Below are 6,000 nucleotides of genomic sequence, written 5' to 3' on the forward strand. Positions count from 1 at the left end.
AAATTGTGCAGGGAAATGATTCTGTAAAAAAGATCAATATTAGATTAAACAATTATGATTTGGCGGTAGTCAGATGCCCTTTTTTCTGTTCTCAAAATTAGTGATGCTGCACACTTTCTACTAACTCCGTATAACTCTTCTTTTTCAATGATCTCTTTTCTTAGGTGCTATGTAGAGCGCCAAGATGCTTCTTTTCTGTCTCTTAGCCGCACAGGTATTCTCTTCTGTCCCGTGCCAGTGCTAGCTCAAAAAATTATGTAGAATATAAATTAAGTAGCAATGTAGGTGAGAATGAGCATTTTACATAAGTGGCAAGTTAGTGGCGGAGTTCACAGGGTGTACATTTCCGTAAGAGGGTGTGTCTGCTTCATCACAATGCCCTCAACCCCTCCGCCCTGACTGAAGCGTACCTGCGGAGGTCAGGGCGGTGAACATTTTCAGAAACACTCTAAAAGGGACTACAAATTGCGTTTGTTTCTTTTAATACCACAGTGCAAAGGTTGAAAATGCTTTACTGTGGCAGAAGATGCATTCAGCGACATTTCGCCCAAAATGCACTCTGTAACCAAAAGTTCACTCAGAATTATTTAAGAAAGCGACGCATTTAAACACCTGTTCATGAATATCAACTAACCCGCTCACCATCTCTCATGCGCTCCCTCATGCACATGTAATCAACTGTGATGATCCCACACCCCCATTCTCGCTGGTACTGCTCAGCTGGATTCTCTGCACATAAGGTGCTATCTATTAGCCTTCTCGCATGCAGCACCAAGTTGAAACCATCCAGCTTTCTCCCACTGCACATCTAGGACTCATTTGCCTTATCACCTTCAGACATCCAGACTACATAACCAGTCTTCAGAGTAGTAGGTGCGCCTCGAATATTTGATTTAATTGTGTTTTTCACATTAGCTGTAAATGCCACTCAGTAAACAACCGGCAGTAGTGGAAAGCAGTGACCTATAACCCCAAAAGCGTTGCACACCTCGTGCAGCTTATACCCCGCCCACTAGTGAATGGCTTGGAACGGATTCGCACCCCCTAAATAGGGAACCAGGCCGTGCCCAGGGGATGCCCTTCTGGCACGGTGGAAAAATATGCTGCCCCAGTACTGCAGTCAGCATGCCAGCCAGCTGCAGGCCGCCCCTGGGGAGCACCAGGACCCAGGCTGCGTATGGGGGGGTCAGGTGGACTTCCTTCCCTTTGGACGGAGGAGTTCGGCCCTCCACAATGAAAAAGAATCAATCAGTTCTACCGGGATCCCTAGTCAGACAAAGGCCCGGCTCCGGATTCTCCCCGAGCTCACCCACTCCCAGGATACCGACCTTCAGGAGATCCTGCAGCCGAGACTGGCACCGAGGAGGACGGGGACGGCGAGGCAGAACAGGCCGGCGTCGGGGCGCTCTTCTTGGCTGACTTCTTCTCCTTCTTCCAGGGGAACTCTGCCGGGCTAGGCCAGGGCCGGGTGCGGGGGCTGCTGGACCCCTCCATTCAAGAGCCGCTTCTGGCCGCAGGCCCTGGACTGGCTGCCGCTGCCACCGCCGCTGCTGAGGTTGCCGTGGCCGCGGCTGGGGATGCTCTGCTCGAAAGGAGGAGGAATTAATGTCGAGTCCTTGATTGATGAAGTTTGAAATGTCTCCAAAGCTGACGAGGGAGCTGAGGCGGTGAATGGCGAAGCCAAGGAGGAGCAGCCGAGGCGCTTAAATACATGGAGAGCGGGCGGGGGGCGGGAAACAGACAGGGGGAAGTAGGCACAAACAGACACGGACAGCGAAAATACATGGAGAGCGTGAGGGGGCGGGAAACAGACAGGGGGAAGAAGGCACGGAGGGAAACAAACACGGGCTTACCTTCACTGCGAAGGATAGAAAATGGCGGACACAAGCTTCCGGATTTTGAGGATTTGTGGGCGTGGTTTTGCTGTCCTGAGTGACGGACGACGTCACAGGGCTAAAGAACGCAAAAAATCACGCCCCCAAATCCGAAAAAGACGGGGCTTCTTTGGAGGGATGGCTCTTTCCTCCAATGGCTGGCCTCCATTTAGGAAGCCAGCCAATGGTGGAGAGGCAGGGCAGGGAGGCGGGTTCTGAAGCCCTACTAAACAACATTAAATCTCGGACTTCCGGTCTGCCTTCGGCAGACCGGATATTACCGAGACCTAAAAAGGTTAAAAACCTGGCTCTACCCTCGAGTATGCTCCTTGGCATCCTGCTAACTCCTTCCTGGCAGGGGACACAGTCTCTCGGCCCTAAGCTAGTCGCCTGCATCACAGCGCCAGGTTACCCGTAGGGTGTCAGTTGCGCTTTACAAATAATGATAAATAAATAAATAAATAATTGTTCACCCTGTTCACTCTACGCCAGAGCAGCTTCTGCCTTTTTTTCTGAGAATTAGCAAAATCCAGACTCTCTCACTCTACTATGAACGTTTTTCTGGCTTCACGTCAGGATGGCTCCAATTCTCTTTATTCTTCAAGAATTATTCAACAATTTTTCAAAGGCTTATTTCTGATGTTCCCTAAAATTCGACGCCCGCCTCCTCCTTGGTATCTGAACATTGTGTTGGCACAACTCATGAAGTCCCCATTTGAGCCCATTCGTAGGGCTGATCTTAAATTCATCTCCTTGAAGACATCGCTGCTTTTAGCTCTTACATCGAGTCAGCGAGATACAAGCTTTTACTATCAAACCACCTTTTCTTCAATTCACCAAAGACGCTGTGGTGCTCCGCACTAATCCGACCTTAATTCCTAAACTTCCATCTGATTGCCACCTGAATGAGCCTGTCATCTCAAAGTCTTTTTTCCCTAATCCACAGCAATAGCAAATTTCTCCGTACATGAAGAGCTAGGTATACCATTTCTATGTGATAAAATAGCAGTAAACCCTCTAGTATGTTGGCTAAATTGTTGGTTAAATAACGATGTACCTCTTACTCAGCTTATATTGAGGGAAGCGCTAACATGGGAAAACAGGCTTAAGGTTCCATGGATAAAGTATTTAAGTAACTGCTTCAGGGAAATTGGGCGCCCGAACTCTTCTTAACTCCAAAATCCATTACGAAACTGGATGTTATTCTTGTGAAGAAGGCTTTTATCTCTTCCAGGTACTTAGTCAGGGACGCCGGTGAAATAAGGAAAGGAAGTGTACGAAAACATGTGCTATTAAAAACAACTTTGCTCATGGAACCGTCCCTGTCATGGCCAATGTCAAGCTATGATCGTTTTCTGTTGACAAGGTTCAGGCTGGATTTATTTCACTTATTGCTGGCCGTGCCAAAGGGATCCTACCGTGGACAAGTGTTGCCGGCTTGCGGCTGCGACGAAAAGTCTCCGCAAGACCTGGCACACTTTTTATTCTTCTGTCCGTTTTACATTATACCACGGAGGTTATATTTAAAACCCTGTCTTAAAAAATTGAATTTCCCTCAATTTAGACCAGCACTTTATTATCTTCAGTTGCTAAGCTGTGATTGTACCCTATTAGTATGCAGTTTTTTAAAATTAGCACTCAAATTTAGGAAAAGTATGGAAGGTTAATTGTACCGGAAATAGATATATCTCTAGAAAAATACTAACCTTTTTATATCCTCTGAACACTCCTTTTTAACATTTTGAGTGTACATCCTGCCTGGAACTTTTTGTAACCTTTTATAATCAATTTAATCTAGCTGTTTTTAACTACTTTATGTAAATACGAGTCAATATATGTTTTGTGTGTAATGCTTTTATGGTTGTTATTTTAAATAACCGAATAAAGTTATTTGACTTGACTTGACTTGACTTGACTAATCCACAGTTGCCAGCAGAAAAGACTTTACATTCTCTAGATGTTAAGAGATGTTTGAAATGTTATTTGCAAAGAACAACCAGTATCCGTAAAACTGATCAGCTCTTCATAGCCTACGGCAGGATGCGTAAAGGACCTCCAGTTGCTAAACAGACTATTGCATATTGGATATCTAGAGCAATTTCCTCTTGCAATCAGCAAGCAGGCTAGACACTTCATGTAACGATTAAAGCGCACTCTACTAGAGCAGTCTCCTCTTCTACTTCTCTCTTTGCTGGTGTGCCTCTTCATCAGATTTGCAGAGCTGCGACCAAGCACTACTGTATGGAAGCTGCCAACAATGCTGATACAGCTGTGGGGCAAGCGGTGCTACGTAATCTTTTTTAAGTAAGGTGAGCCTCTGTTTTTTACCTCCTCCTGCACACATTGTATATATGTATATATTTCTGTTTTTGCAGATGTGCCCATGTTTACTGCTATACTGTAATATACGTATATGTATTCTCTCATACTCTGTTTACGGTTTACTTATGGTTTACCATGCACAGTTCTCAAATTACTGCTATCTACTCTGATTCAAGCGTGTGAATCTATGAAAGATACCCCAATACTGGAGAAGAACATAAGTTACTTACCTGAAAACTGTGCTTCTCCAGTATTGGTATCTTTCATAGATTCACATGCGACCCACCCACCTCCCCTCAGAGGCTCCCCTCTTCTCCTTGGCTTTTATGCCACACTTGTGCTAAAAAATCTGAGAGCCTGCGCCTCTGAGGAGAAGGTTCCAGAGAGTTCTGTTGCCTGATTGGCTGGAATTTGGACCATATCTAATGACTTGGACAAGTTATTAAAGTGACAAGTTTTTTCCTATTACCTTCTATGTTACAATACGTCCTATTGCTCTTTTAGCTATGCTTTCACTATGCTATTGCTATATTGCTATTTATTCTATGTACCGTGGGACTCACACTTCGACGACAGGCATTCAAGCATGTGAATCTATCAAAGATACCAATACTGGAAAACCACAATTTACAGGTAAGTAACTTATGTTCATCTTCCTGATCTTATGGGGCTGAAAAAAGCAGGTAGAGACCACCGTCCCAATCTGGGATTTCATAGACAGATCCCAGTCAATTGTGATGCCAAGGCTTTTAGTTGATCAAGATCACGGGTACTCATAGTACGGCCCGCGGGCCGCCAGCGGCCCGGCAAACCTTCCTTGGTGGCCCACGGACCTTGTAGACATCATACCCGTGATTTAAAAAAAATTTTTTTAAAGAGTTTCTGCAAACACTGGGCGCGACTCTGTGAGAGTCTGCTGCTCTGTGGGGGCACGCCATTCCAGTGATAGTCAGAGTGGAGCTGCAAGGGCACTAAGAGGTGAAATACAAAAGCCTCATTAACATGAAAATGTTCTTTTAAAGTCCTGTGAAGTGCTCAGGTGCGGCTGTATGTGTGTGTGTGTGCCCGTGAAGCTGTCTCAGCTGGGGCACACACAGGCAGGGTGAGATGAAAGAGGGAGACAGAGGGAGGTAGAGGGAGAGTGAGGGAGAGTGGCACATTTTGCACACAGAAACAGGGGTGTAAATACTTTTGTACAATACAAGTTAAGCAAAGGCGATTCTTAGAAGATATCATTTATATGAAATAGTCCCTGTATAGTCAATGTTTCATACGGTCCAGTTCATTACCATGGTCTTATCAGGATGGTATATCGCCGCTTCTCCAATATGATTCTCAACTATATTCAATACAACCCAGTAAGGATTATTCTGTATTTCAGGGCAGCGTACCTGGGAGGAAGTCAAATTCAACTAAGCAGTTCCAGGGCCCGTTCGTCGGACCAAACAACTGCAGCCAGTAAATCCTCGGCTCGCTGTCAAACAAGTTCAAGTGTGACTCTTCCTGATGAGACCATCGTCATTGACTGTCTTGTCTGTGAGAAGTTGCACCAGCCATACTGTGATGGTGGGCACGAAGACATTCACCGCCAAGTGAAATACTCGCAACTCCAACAGCTTGTTGTGGAGTTGGGTCTCTGCCGGTGACGAGGGTTCCCTAGTCTCTGTCTCCCATATGGCCTTCCCATCCCAGAAGTAATACATCCGTCGCCACTGTTAAGTCTGGGTGGAATAGGGAGAGGGGTCTGCCACTGGCATAATCTAATTCACTGGAGAAAATGTTGGGTACGGCCTACAATAGGGTG

This window comes from Lissotriton vulgaris, chromosome 1_1 (assembly GCF_964263255.1).
Source record: "Lissotriton vulgaris chromosome 1_1, aLisVul1.2, whole genome shotgun sequence".
Classification (NCBI taxonomy): domain Eukaryota; kingdom Metazoa; phylum Chordata; class Amphibia; order Caudata; family Salamandridae; genus Lissotriton; species Lissotriton vulgaris.